The sequence below is a fragment of the Entelurus aequoreus genome, linkage group LG03 (assembly GCF_033978785.1).
Source record: "Entelurus aequoreus isolate RoL-2023_Sb linkage group LG03, RoL_Eaeq_v1.1, whole genome shotgun sequence".
In the NCBI taxonomy this organism is placed as follows: domain Eukaryota; kingdom Metazoa; phylum Chordata; class Actinopteri; order Syngnathiformes; family Syngnathidae; genus Entelurus; species Entelurus aequoreus.
This window is the reverse complement of record NC_084733.1, coordinates 74,506,027-74,521,026: the sequence shown is the minus strand read 5'-3', so window position 1 is coordinate 74,521,026 and position 15,000 is coordinate 74,506,027. Positions and strand designations below refer to the sequence as shown.

At 42.8% G+C, this 15,000-nt stretch overlaps 1 protein-coding gene and 1 long non-coding RNA gene across 2 annotated transcripts in view; one reads left to right on the top strand and one right to left on the bottom strand.

Annotated features, from left to right (window-relative positions):
• Positions 1 to 15,000, bottom strand: part of lingo1a (leucine rich repeat and Ig domain containing 1a) — a 341,266-nt gene that overhangs the window by 235,949 nt on the left and 90,317 nt on the right. The gene's annotated exons all lie outside the window — the stretch shown is intronic.
• LOC133645786 (uncharacterized) lies at positions 9,276 to 10,310 on the top strand. The gene is made up of 3 exons (XR_009825207.1): positions 9,276 to 9,351; positions 9,420 to 9,524; positions 10,196 to 10,310. It is a non-coding gene; the product is annotated as an uncharacterized LOC133645786 (long non-coding RNA).

Below are 15,000 nucleotides of genomic sequence, written 5' to 3'. Positions count from 1 at the left end.
ATATTAAATAACACAAGAAGTAGCCCCTAAATGGAGGACTGTAAAATTTCCTCTCGGAGAGAAGAAAAAAAAAAAAGCTTTTTGGTGCTTATTTGATTAGCATAAAGTAGATAAGTACATTGAGTGGCGTTTTAGGGTCTGGGGATTAATGGCGGATGTGTAAGTAATGTATCCACTTGATTGGTGCAGAATCAAGCCGAGGGAAAGACGGTATGTTGCGACCATGCGGTATGTTTACATAGTGGTGTTTCCAACCAATGTTCCCTCGGTAACACTGTAGTATGGGGGGATGTAGATATTGCATTTAGTTCCACATTAAAGCACAGGTGTCAAACTCAAGGCCCTGTGGCCAGATCTGGCCCACCACATCATTTTATCTGGCCCGCAAACAGCTGGAAATTATGTGTCAATAAAGTACTTAAAAGTTTCTCACTAAATGTAATTGATTTGTTTAATTTTGACAGGAAAAAATGTACGTACTGCTTGAAATTGCATACATTTTAAACTTTAATAGTATCTGATATTGCAACAAATATTACAGTACATTATAATACTTTCAAAACATGTTTTTGTCTAAATAAAATTGCTTAACTTTACAGCAAACGGTAACACTTTAGTATGGGGAACATATTTACCATTATTTAGTTGCTTATCAACATGCAAATTAGTAACATATTGGCTCTTAATTAGTCATTAATAAGTACTTATTAATGCCTTATTCTGCATGGCCTTATTTTACAACCAGTAAGCCATTAACTAAGAGTCTTCCCTCAATAACCTCAGAATTATTGGTAACCCTAACCCCAAAACTAAACCTAACCCTAACCCTAACCCTAACCCTTATATGTTCCCCTAGTGTCCAAATAACTCTAAATTAAGTCTTTGTTACTTTAATAAGCAACTAATTAATGGTGAATATGTTCCCCATACTAAAGTGTTACACAGCAAACTACCCATCAAATTAATCAAAATGACAATACATTTTACGTTGTTCTTTACAGCGTATTACTGTAAATTGAAAAAAAAAACTACTACTGTTTCTTGCGTTAAAATTCTATTGATGGAGCTGCCAGTTTTTGACTGTAAAATATACTGTTGTTGTTTTTAATGGTGTATTGATGTAAATGGAAAGACGATACACTTGTTTTTACGGTAGAAAAACTGGCAGCTAAGTTGCCAGAATTTAAAAAAAAAGAACTTTCCATTAACAATATAATGTTGTAAAAACCAATGTAAATTTAACACAAAAATTCTGGCAACTAAGCTGCCAGTTTTTTTTTAATAAAACTCCAAAAAACAGTGTTACTGTTTTTCCATTTACCGTAAAATGTTGTAAAAAATAAAAAACCCCACTATATTTTACAGTAAAATTTTGTAAATGTAAAGTTTTTACTGTAAAATCGACAGTCTACTTAAAACAATTCATATAATTAACAATGAAATCCAGAGGCAAATGCATACATTAATCACTGTTACAAGCGGTCCTCTGATGGCAGCCATAATGAAAACGAGTTTGACATCCCTGCATTAAAGCATTCACATGTTGCACAATGAGATGTAAGCATGGGATTATATAGATTCCTGTAACTTTGTTTGTAAAATATACATTTTCATTAGTATTTATTTAATATAATAACAGCATTTCATGATTAATATTTATGAATTAAGATTCTTAATAAATGGCATGATAATAAGCACACATTTGATTGGTAAATCATAGTGTAACAACCTGGACTTACACTTAATGTGTGGTGTTGGAGTTGTCCGACTTTTTGTGTTGCTGTAAACGCATCACTGGCTAAGTGCCGTATGTGCATGTGTTGGCGCAAGTGAGAAAGAGCGAGCGGCTCCTGTCGATATGACAAAATTGGTTTTGGTCTGGTTTGTACGGCAGAAAATGACCAGTTTTGCTCGATATACATGTTTTACCAATGTTTTTCGGTCATGGCCGACAAAGAGTTTCGCTCAATAAAGTAATCGATGGAATTCATGTCCTCCTTAAAGCGCGTCGACAGACGTTACATAAGTGATGACGAAAACTGTGTTCTCGTCGTCATTTACATTGGAAATTGTTACGCTCACTGTTGCGGCGATCTGCCTGAAGGTGCGGCTGAAGGTGTGTGTGTGACAGCGGCTGTGCTGCTGCATGCGTGTCACAGCAGAAGCGCTGCATGCGTGTCACAGCAGAAGCGCTGCATGCGCGTCACAGCAGAAGCGCTGCTCCGCGGCGCGCCTCACCAGGTGCGCTCTCCAGCAGGTGAGCGCAATCAGACTGATGAGCAGCGCAGACAGGACAAAGCAAACAAATGCACCCGTTTCATTCAGTGTGCAGGACGGAGCTGAGAGCAGCAGAGACAGAGACGATCACTAAAACCACGAAAGCACTTCACAAACGCATGGGAAAAAGGACTCAAACCAAACGGACTACCGGTTTTTCACTGTCAGGTGTATTTATAACGACATGGCTTCCCACACTTGAAAAGGAAGGACTCGATGAGGCTCAGGATTTCACTCGTATTTCAGTTTATTAACTGGAATCTTGGAAGGTGAAAAACCTTTAAACACACAAGAATAAAAGCTTTTAAATAAAATACAGCATTTTGCAACAAACAAAGTAAGTACATTAACTCAGGTATTTTATAAAGGTAAGTACATTTTTAACATTAATTAATACACATTAACCAGCATTTCACTTAACTTAATTAACTTAGATTAATAAGGTAAATTAGGCATTAAAAACTACAGTAATATTGGTTTAAAATGCTTGATTTCATATGAATTAATAGAGAAGTGTCAAGTTAAACTTGTTGTAGAAATTCATGTCTAAAGTCTGTATAAAATAATTTAGGCTAAAACTTAAGGTAAAACACGTTGCTTTAAAAGTAGATGGTTCTAACATGTGAACTATATTTCTGTTTATTTAATGCCTAATTTAGGAATTAACAAAAAAAGGAAATTCTTGGGACTTTAGGAATGTGATGAGCTTGTCGAAGCGGTTCTGGGGGTTAACAGTGTTTCCTCTGTCAGCAGCATAGGTGAGCCAGTCTTTCTTCAGAGTTTCTGGGAGTTTGCTCTCGATGGATCTAGTCACCAGTGGGTTCTTTAAGGCGTCTGCATTATCCAGTTCGTTTAGATCATAAAGGGCCTTTACCACAGTTTGGATGAGCTCTACGATTTTCCTTGGATGGCCGCTCCTGGCTGATGGTCTTGCTTGTAGCTCTTCTATGATCTCAAGAGCAATGCTGGCTTGGTTCCCAAACCGGTTTTCCAGGACTCTGAAGATCTCATCTGCTGAGCTGTACGTTGACAGACGTAGTTCCCTGGCCACCTTTTCATCAAGGCTATCCAGTAGTTGGAATTTCTTAACCTCTGAAGATCCGGTTGGTTCACCTTGCTTCTGCAGAGCCTCCCATTCCTTCCTCCATCTGTAGTAGTTTCGCTGGTTGCCGGCAAACTTTGGTAAGGCTGTGGCCTTTAGCTTTATCGCTGCCACTGGAGCTGAGCTGCGGGCTGAGATGGGCTGGGGTCCAGCGTCTTTCTTTATACTTGCTGCTTGGATGAGGGGGGCCTTCTGTGACACCAGCTTGGGAAGGACCACCTCGAGCTCTCTTAAACGGTAATCAAAGTCCTTTTTCTCGGCAAGCGGAGCCCAGTGGTTCCAGTTCTGGTGCGCTTCCTTTGCCTTGTCCACCAACTTCTGTAGGTGGGTCAGCATGAACTCACAAGCCTCCAGAGTTGTGTCTGGCTGGAAGGAGACGTTCCTGAATTCGGCCTCTGCAACTTGTAGAGCCAGGGAAAGTTCCTTTTCTCCATATGTGGTCCAGAGCGTCTCTCGGATTAGGAGTTTGACTTCTTTCGTCTTCTGCTCACATTCTTTCTCCGTCTTTGCTATGTCGGCTTTCTGGGGGTCGCTCAGCTCCTCAGCGTCTGCCATGTAAGCGGCTTCCACTTCTTCGTTTGCCTCGAAGACACGAGAGCTCTCTAGCATCAGCTTCTTGAAGTTCTCCTGTAACTCCTCCTTAGACATCTCTATGTAGGTTCTCGTAATGTTGTTGGCAAGGCGGGAGAACTGTCTCTTAGCTGTGGTCCTCTCCACTTTCAGTTCATCTGTTGGCTTTGGATCAGCCATCTTGCTCTCTTTGGCTGACAGACAGCAGTCTTTGTCCTCCAGGCCCCAGGTGGAGTGTCCTCCCTCTCGGTGGTGGCCGCAAGTGGAGTCTTTTGCTGGTCACAGACGGTTTTTCACTGTTAACCCCCAGAACCGCTTCGACAAGCTCATCACATTCCTAAAGTCCCAAGAATCTATATATGAGCAACTAGATCAACTGAGCAACGTCTTTGAACCCGCCAAGGAGCAGACTAAGCTCATCAAGTATGCCAGAACAAAGTCAGCCAAGTCCAGCAGTGAAACAGCAGGCTGCATCATTTGTGGTGACCCAAAGCACAGAAGAAGACTCTATTTCTGCAGAAGGTTTAGGATCAACCTAAAGCCATCGGAGAAGAGGGATGCAGCACAACAGCTCGGTGCCTGCAAGAGATGTCTCGAGGTCCACAGCAGCGACCCCTGCAGAAACACCACGTATCAATGCGGGAACCCAGAGTGCAAAGACCAACACCATTACCTTCTCTGTCCAGTTGCCAGACCCCAGTCCCAAAGAACACCTAAATCCAGTCCAGTGAGAGCTGAGGGGAAAAGATACACCGAAGCTCAAAAAGACTTCCTATCCAGGCTTACCCCTGAGCTGGCGCAGCAGTGTCGAGACACCTTCTGCAACGTCACATCCAGAGCATACAACACCACAGCAGTTGAAAGAGGTCTTCTAGAGGAAAATGGCTTGCATGAGTATCCAGTGATCCTGATGCTCTTTGATGTCACTGCCAACGATGGACAGAGAATTGGGACCCTCATCGACCTGGCATCAGACACGAACTATATAACACATAGAGCTGCCAGCAAGTTGAACCTGAGAGGTGAAGATGTGACACTGGTGGTTTACGGCGTTGGAGGGATGAAGGTGTCTGTTGCAACTAAGCGCTACCTCCTCAAGATTCGGGTCAACACTCCGAGAGGGACCCTCAGGTCACATCAACTAATCTGCTATGGCCTTGATAAGATTGCAGAGTTTCACAGACATGTTCCAGCTATTAAGCTACAGAAAATCTTCCCAGATGTTCCCCTAAGAGACCTTGCTAGACCCAAAGAGGTGCAACTCCTGATCAGCCACAAGGAAGGCCAGCTAGTACCCCAGAAGGTTCGTTCTGTTGGCAACCTTGTGCTCTGGGACGGCCCCCTCGGCAAGACGATCGGAGGCACACACCCGGACCTCTTTGAAGAAGTCACCTTAATGGCCCACACATCAAAGACACACTTCGCAAGATCCATGAGAACTGCAGCAGTCAAATACAGTGAACTCATCTGTAGAGATCCAATCTCCTGCCAGTCTCCCGACAAGCCCCACACCCAGTCCAATACAGCCACTAGCAGCAGAGACTTTCTGAAGTGGTGGAAGTGGGAAAGTATTGGAGCTGCTTGTGAGCCAAGATGTGGAGGATGTCGCTGTGGGAATTGCCAACCCGGGGGAAAAGAAATGACACTGGCTGAAGAAAGAGAGATGGAGATAGTGAAGAACGGGTTGATGTATGTGAATGGAGACCATCACAGCCCTGATCCCCACTGGCATGCCAAGTATCCCTGGACAGAAGATCCAGCATCTCTACCCAACAACAGGAGAGCGGTTGAAGCCACATTCCTCAGGACAGAGAAACAGCTGGCAAAGGAACCGGAGTTGAAGACAGCCTACATGTCACAAGTCCATGAAATGCTTCATCGCAAAGCTGCAGTGAAGCTATCCAAAGAGGTTCTGCAGAGTTGGACTGGGCCAGTGTGGTACATAAGTCACCTGATTGCACCAAATCCACATTCAGTCTCCACCCCAGTGAGGCTAGTATGGAACAGCAGCCAGAAGTACAGAGGCCTGAGTTTGAACGACATACTAATCAAAGGTCCTGACGTCCTGAACCCAATCAGAGCTGTCCTACTGAGGTTCCGAGCTGGTGTCTTTGCTGCCCTCGGTGACATCCGCAAGATGTACAACTCTGTCTGGTTGGAAGAGAGAGAGGTCCACCTGCACAGGTTCCTGTGGCGTGACACTGAAAAGGCTGAAATAGAAGACTTCGCCATAACAAGGGTCAACATGGGAGACAAACCTGCTGGTTGCATAGCCCAAGTCGCCATGAGAGAGACCGCCAACTTGCCTTCATTCAAACACTTCAAAGAAGAGAAACGTGTGATAGAGGAAGATGCATATGTGGATGATATCCTGACCTCTCACAACAACCTCCAGCACCTCAAACTCCTCACATCCAACATCGAACAGATCCTTAAAGCTGGAGGATTCATCATGAAGCCCTGGGTCTACTCCGATCAAAGTGGGAGGAAAGGGCCGAGAGGTGAGAAGATGGAGTCAAAGACCATGATCCTGCCAAACCAGCTCACTGAAGAGGATAACAAAGCCCTCGGCCTTGGTTACACCATTGAGGATGACACACTACATGTCATGGTTGCAGTGAACTTCTCCAAGAAGAAGAGGAAAATGCGCCTTGGTCAGGACTTACTGAGAGATGAAGTAAGAAGACAAACCCCAGATCCATTCACCAGAAGAGAACTGTTGAGCCAAGTCTCTGGTCTCTATGATCCACTCGGCCTCGTGGCTCCTGCAAAGCAGAAGGGAGCCATCCTCATCCGAAGAGCTTTTCAAGAAGCAAAAGTCATGTACTGCATAGAAGACACCTGGGATGCCGCCTTGTCCAAAGGACTCAGAGAAGATGCCATAAAGCTCCTAGAAGACTATGCAGAGCTGAGCCAACTCAGATTCACCAGACCCCTGACACCACCAAATCCACGTGCAAAACCAAGTGGCATCACCTTCTCTGATGGCAGTGAGCACGCATATGGCGCTGTGCTGTACCTACGCTGGAGCTGCAGCCATGGTGTTGTTGTGAGGCTAGTTGAATCTAAGGCCAAGCTGACCCCTCTCGACCACAAGGGTGACCCTGTGAAGGCGGAGATGTGTGGAGCAGTCTTTGCCGCCCGGTTGAAGAACTACTTCCAGAGACACTGCCGAATCGATGTTGAGAAGTGGCACCATCTCGTCGACAGTCAGACCGTCCTAGGCGCAATCCAGCGGGAGAGTTATGGTTACCAGACCTTCTTTGCCAACCGAGTCGGCGAGATCCAAAGCAGCACAAATGTCCAAGACTGGTGGTGGATTCCAGGGCCCGAGAACATTGCAGATATCATAACCAGAGGGGCCAGTCCAAATGACTTAACTGAGGAATCCGAGTGGCAGTCAGGTCCAAAGTTCCTTCGACTTCCTGAAAGTGAGTGGCCGAAGAAATCAGCCAAAGATGTCGCCGCACAAGCAAGAGACAATATCACAAAAATACAGAAGAAAACATTTGTCGCCGTACTCACCCGAAGTCAACAGAAAGCACAGGACCCAAAAAGAGTCCAAGAAACAGAGTCCAGATTCAGAAGACCACCTGCAGCAGCAGCAGTCCAAAAGCTACTGGACGAAAGGCGCTTCAGCAATCTAAGACGGCTGGTCGGGACAATAGTATGGACTTGGAGAGCAGTAAAGAAATTCCTGTGCCCCGGCGATAAAGAAAAGTGGGAGGCAGTACCTTCATCTGGTGTCATCACTGTGAACGAAAGAGAAGATGTGTTCAGAGACCTATGCTTGGCAGCACAGGAGGGCGTACACTTTCCAAACACAACAACAGACAGACTGGTTGTTTACAAGGACCAAACAAGCGGACTCCTGATGTGTGGTGGCAGGATCCAGACCTTCAGAGAAGACCACAGAGCTGTTCCCCTGCTACCGTTCCAGGCCTGGATCTCCACCCTCCTAGCCCGGGAAGCACACAGTGAGGGACATGAAGGAGTGGCAGGAACTACACTGCGGATGCGAAAGAAAGCATGGGTCATCAAAGGAAGAATTATTGCCCAAAAAGTTGTTGACAAGTGTGTCGTGTGCAAGAAAGCAAAAGCAAAGACCTGCCAGCAAATAATGGGAAACTTGCCTGAGGAGAGATCGAATCCGGCTGCACCATTTCAATTCACATCTGTCGACCTGTTCGGACCGTACCAAGTGAAGGATGATGTCAAGAGGAGGGTGAGCATGAAAGTATGGGGCGTGCTCTTCTGCTGCATGTCCAGCCGAGCCATCCATGTCGAACTGGCAAACACGCTAACAACGGAGAGCTTTCTACTTGCTTACCAGAGGTTCACTTCTGTCCGAGGCCATCCTCAGAAGATCTGGTCCGATCCAGGTACGAACTTTATTGGAGCAAAACCTGTCCTTGAAGAGATGTACAGTTACCTGAGACGACAAAACAAAGGATCACTAGAAGAATATGCTGCCAGGAATGGGACCGACTGGATGTGGAGAATCCTTCCAGCCGATTCACCTCACCGAAACGGTGCCGCCGAAGCTGCTGTCAAGATCACCAAAAGAGCTCTACAAAGCCTTGGTAGAGGAGAAGGCCTTGCCTTCAGTGAATTCCTGACTGTACTCAAGCTGGCCGCCAACCTTGCCAACGAAAGGCCTATCGACGCTAGAGTCCAGTGCCGTGAGGACAGCATCCAATACATCACTCCAAACACCCTGTTGCTTGGTCGAGCCACACAAAGTGGAGATTTCAAAACATTCGACTACACAACTTACCCCTTCAAAAGGCTGCGAGAGATTCAAATGCAAGTCAGCTACTTTTGGAAGTCCTGGAGCCAACTCGCAGGTCCAAACCTGTTCATCCGCAGTAAATGGCATACTGCTGAAAGAAATGCTGCCATTGGAGACATAGTGTGGCTCTGCGACCAAAATGCACTGAGGGGTCAGTTCAAGCTAGCAAGAGTTGTCAGTGTGAACGCAGATCCCAAAGGCATTGTCCGAGATGTCCACGTGAAAGTCTCTCCAAGTGGGTGCGTTCAGGTGAAGACTCCAAACCCTGTCGTTAAAGAGTCCAGGTCTAAGGAGAAGGACTTCCAGGGCACCATACTGCATCGAGACGTCCGACGCCTTGTCGTCCTCATCCCGGCGGAGGATCAGGTCAGGGGAGACCAGCTCGCCTGAGAGGTGCGATCTTTCCAGGTTACACTGCAAAGATCGAGTGGGAGGTGTTGCGGCGATCTGCCTGAAGGTGCGGCTGAAGGTGTGTGTGTGACAGCGGCTGTGCTGCTGCATGCGTGTCACAGCAGAAGCGCTGCATGCGTGTCACAGCAGAAGCGCTGCATGCGCGTCACAGCAGAAGCGCTGCTCCGCGGCGCGCCTCACCAGGTGCGCTCTCCAGCAGGTGAGCGCAATCAGACTGATGAGCAGCGCAGACAGGACAAAGCAAACAAATGCACCCGTTTCATTCAGTGTGCAGGACGGAGCTGAGAGCAGCAGAGACAGAGACGATCACTAAAACCACGAAAGCACTTCACAAACGCATGGGAAAAAGGACTCAAACCAAACGGACTACCGGTTTTTCACTGTCAGGTGTATTTATAACGACATGGCTTCCCACACTTGAAAAGGAAGGACTCGATGAGGCTCAGGATTTCACTCGTATTTCAGTTTATTAACTGGAATCTTGGAAGGTGAAAAACCTTTAAACACACAAGAATAAAAGCTTTTAAATAAAATACAGCATTTTGCAACAAACAAAGTAAGTACATTAACTCAGGTATTTTATAAAGGTAAGTACATTTTTAACATTAATTAATACACATTAACCAGCATTTCACTTAACTTAATTAACTTAGATTAATAAGGTAAATTAGGCATTAAAAACTACAGTAATATTGGTTTAAAATGCTTGATTTCATATGAATTAATAGAGAAGTGTCAAGTTAAACTTGTTGTAGAAATTCATGTCTAAAGTCTGTATAAAATAATTTAGGCTAAAACTTAAGGTAAAACACGTTGCTTTAAAAGTAGATGGTTCTAACATGTGAACTATATTTCTGTTTATTTAATGCCTAATTTACCTTATTAATCTAAGTTAATTAAGTTAAGTGAAATGCTGGTTAATGTGTATTAATTAATGTTAAAAATGTACTTACCTTTATAAAATACCTGAGTTAATGTACTTACTTTGTTTGTTGCAAAATGCTGTATTTTATTTAAAAGCTTTTATTCTTGTGTGTTTAAAGGTTTTTCACCTTCCAAGATTCCAGTTAATAAACTGAAATACGAGTGAAATCCTGAGCCTCATCGAGTCCTTCCTTTTCAAGTGTGGGAAGCCATGTCGTTATAAATACACCTGACACTCACCACGACCCCTCAGGAGCAAGGGTGAAGTGTCTTGCTCAAGGACACAATGGACGTGACTAGGTTGGTAGAAGCTGGGGATCGAACCAGGAACCCTCAGGTTACTGGCACGGCCACTCTCCCAACCGCGCCACGGCGTCCACATTATCCATTCATCTGGGGCAGTCTGGGCCGCCACAAAGACATTTTGGCGTCACTCGTCCGCCCTCGCTCATAAGCACATTGTATCGCACCTGGTCTGCCAGAGCATAAGAAGACGGAGGAAGAGGGTTTAGTGCTGCCGCCAACTTAGTGACTTTGTCGTTATGTTTAACAAGTAGTCAGACTCATTTAGTTTTAGTTTTTTTCTCCAAAAAGGGACTAACGACAAATAGATTAAAACTTCTATCGCTTTTCTCTTCGTAACATCTCAGAAAATGAATGAATGAGAAGTGACATTTTTCTTTTTACCGCTTTTTACTCAATTATTTGGCAACGTCCACTTATGCAAATTTGCAGATGGCATTATTATATAACTTTACTCATCAAACAGATTGCAGTATTGTGGGAAACAATCCATGCTTGACAAAGTTGCATTAAAAGAGAAATAGCATATGAACAGACTGGCACAAATCAACATGCAAGAAAAGGAGTAGGAAGAAGCTGAGCTGAATTAATGCGTCCTCTACTTCTTGTGTCAACAATTACTGATAGTTTGTACTCTTCCTGGAGTTAACATGTCACCATTTTCTAATAGGAACAAATAAATGTGTATTAATACATTGGTCATGTATTTAAAAACAGAGGAGTTAAATGTGTCAATTGGATAACAGTAAAAAAATAAGAACAGGATGATACGGGCTGATCTAAAATATCCGATCCAAGCAGTTACTTGTGCAAAGCTGGACAACCAGTTAACATTTAAATGTAGAATAGAATAGAATAGCATAGAAAGTACTTTATTGATCCCTGGGGGAAATTCAAAACCACAGTTTGCTCACAATAAACACTTGGGTATTTTTTACATGTGAATAATATAAACAGTCTATTATACAGCATTATTCACATGTGAATAATATAAACACAGTCTATTATACAGCATTATACACATGTGAATAATATAAATACAGTCTATTATACAGCATTATACACATGTGAATAATATAAATACAGTCTATTATACAGCATTATTCACATGTGAATAATATAAATACAGTCTATTGTACAGCATTATTCACATGTGAATAATATAAATACAGTCTATTATACAGCATTATTCACATGTGAGTAATATAAATACAGTCTATTATACAGCATTATTCACATGTGAATAATATAAATACAGTCTATTATACAGCATTATTCACATGTGAGTAATATAAATACAGTCTATTATACAGCATTATTCACATGTGAGTAATATAAATACAGTCTATTATACAGCATTATTCACATGTGAATAATATAAATACAGTCTATTATACAGCATTAATCACATGTGAATAATATAAACACAGTCTATTATACAGCATTATTTACATGTGAGTAATATTAATACAGTCTATTATACAGCATTATTCACATGTGAGTACTATAAATACAGTCTATTATACAGCATTATTCTCTAAGTACAGTCAAAAAGGAACATATTCATTATACAGTCAGATGGCTGTCTAGATAGATATGTATTCGTTTTTAAGAGGAAAAAAATACATTTTTTGCAGACTTACAAAGGTGAGGACTCATGCGAGGTTTGAAATAAAAGAATACGTTTATTAAAAATGTCATAATATGCTTAAGAAAACACCCATGCCACACAGACACTGAAGATAAGGAAACAGGATATGGTGTCTATTTATTATCATATTTATTTGTTCTTGTTGCTCATAAAGTTAACCATATCAGTTTTGAAGTGATCATGGACCAGGGTGACAAAAACATGAAATGAAATAATAGTTGTACATGCTGTTAGAGGACTGATTTCCCACCTTTGGATACGAGATATAATGTGCAGTACATTCCCAGCTGGCACAAGACATTGATTATATGTGCATGTCCTTTAAAACTGACTTTGAAACAACGTTGCAAAATAGTTGTACTTGTAAACTGAGACGACGTTGATGTCCAACGTTGGATTCAATGGTTAAATCAACGTCAGAACCTGACATTAAATAAACGCAACTAAATTGTATTTGTGTTGTAGAATATTGGTTGGGAAATGACCATTTCTGTCTTTCTCAAACTACTTTATACCATGCTCTACATCCATTATTTAACTGAAATCAACAAAACGCTATAAACATTATATTCAACCATTTTCTACCGCTTATCCCGTTCGGGGTCGCTGGAGCCTATCTCAGCTGCATTCGGGCGGAATGGTGTTCCTGGGATTGAAGACCTCACCTTTTCTCCTCCAAACATATTGCTGGGTATTGTGGCCAAACAGCTACATTTTTGTTTCATCTGACATCACATGGACAAAGATAAGACCTTCTGGAGGAAAGTTATGTGGTCAGATGAAACAAAAAAATGAGCTGTTTGGCCACAATACCCAGCAATATCCCAGGAACACCATTCTTACCGTCAAGCATGGTGGTGGTAGTATTATGCTCTGGGCCTGTTTTGCTGCCAATGTAATGGGGCTTTACAGAGAGTAAAAGGGACAATAAATGTCAAGTTATGTTTTGTTTGTTTGTGCTCCCCCCTAACTTGAAAAGGGTTTTGACTTTTTGACCAGGGGTTACACCGGGACTTCAGTCTTTGTTTTAATCCAATGATGAGACAAATCTCTGTTTCTCTTTTTATTTTGGACTTGATCGTCTCTTTTTTTTCATTAAATAGTTGTAAGGTGAAAAACCTTTGGAGAAGGTGGAAAAATGCAAAAGCAATTAAGGACCAATATAAACAAATTACATTTCGATAAACCATTTTTTAAAGTGAAAGTGTTCCAAAAGTACATATAGTGACCCTTAAAGGCCTACTGAAATGAAATGTTTGTATTTAAACGGGGATAGCAGATCCATTCTATGTGTCATACTTGATCATTTCGCGATATTGCCATATTTTTGCTGAAAGGATTTAGTAGAGAACATCGACGATAAATTTCGCAACTTTTGATCGTTGATAAAAAAAAGCCTTGCCTGTGCCGGAAGTAGCGTGACGTCGCAGGTTGAAGGGCTCCTCACATTTCCCCATTGTTTACACCAGCAGCGAGAGGGATTCGGACCGAGAAAGCGACGATTACCCCATTAATTTGAGCAAGGATGAAAGATTCGTGGATGAGGAACGTGAGAGTGAAGGACTAGAGTGCAGTGTAGGACGTATCTTTTTTCACTCTGACCGTAACTTAGGTACAAGCTGGCTCAATGGATTCCACACTTTCTCCTTTTTTCTATTGTGGATCATGGATTTGTATTTTAAATCACCTCGGATACTTTATCCTTTTGAAAATGAGAGTCGAGAATGCGAAATGAACATTCACAGTGACTTTTATCTCCACGACAATACATCGGCGAAGCACTTTAGCTACGGAGCTAACGTGATAGCATTGTGCTTAAATGCAGATAGAAACAAAAGAAATAAACCCCTGACTGGAAGGATAGACAGAAAATCCACAATACTATTAAACCATGGACCTGTAAATACACGGTTAATGCTTTCCAGCCTGGCGAAGCTTAACAATGCTGTTGCTAACGACGCCATTGAAGCTAACTTAGCAACGGGACCTCACAGAGCTATGATAAAAACATTAGCGCTCCACCTACGCCAGCCAGCCCTCATCTGCTCGTCAACACCCGTGCTCACCTGCGTTCCAGCGATCGACGGAAGGACGAAGGACTTCACCCGATCATCCGTGCGGTTGGTGGCTAGCGTCGGATAGTGCGTCTGCTATCCAAGTCAAAGTCCTCCTGGTTGTGTTGCTACAGCCAGCCGCTAATACACCGATCCCACCTACAACTTTCTTCTTTGCAGTCTTCATTGTTCATTAAACAAATTGCAAAAGATTCACCAACACAGATGTCCAGAATACTGTGGAATTTTGAGATGAAAACAGAGCTTTTTTGTATTGGATTCAATGGTGTCCAAATACTTCCGTTTAACTATTAACGTCACGCGCATATGTCATCATACATAGACGTTTTCAACCGGAAGTCTAGCGGGAAATTTAAAATTGCACTTTATAAGTTAACCCGGCCGTATTGGCATGTGTTGCAATGTTAAGATTTCATCATTGATATATAAACTATCAGACTGCGTGGTCGGTAGTAGTGGGTTTCAGTAGGCCTTTAAGGTTTTAGAATGGCCTTCCCAAAGTCCTGACATAAACGTGTGGACAATGCTGAAGAAACAAGTCCATGTCAGAAAACCAACAAAATTAGCTGAACTGCACAAATTTTGTCAAGAGGAGTGGTCAAAAATTCAAGCAGAAGCTTGTGGATGGCTACCAAAAGCGCCTTATTGCAGTGAAACTTGCCAAGGGACATGTAACCAAATATTTTGAATTATATTATACATTTCCATAGTTTTGAGCTAAAGTATATAATGTACAGTGTATTTTGTCTACAACTGTATGTGTGTAAGTATTTCTTGTGCTGAGCAATCGTAAAACTGCTGCAAAGACTCACTGGCTGAGGCTCGCAGGAATCCCGCCTCCTGGTGGTAGACAATGCACCACCGCCGTAGAATGCACCCCCTGACAGGAGTGTTA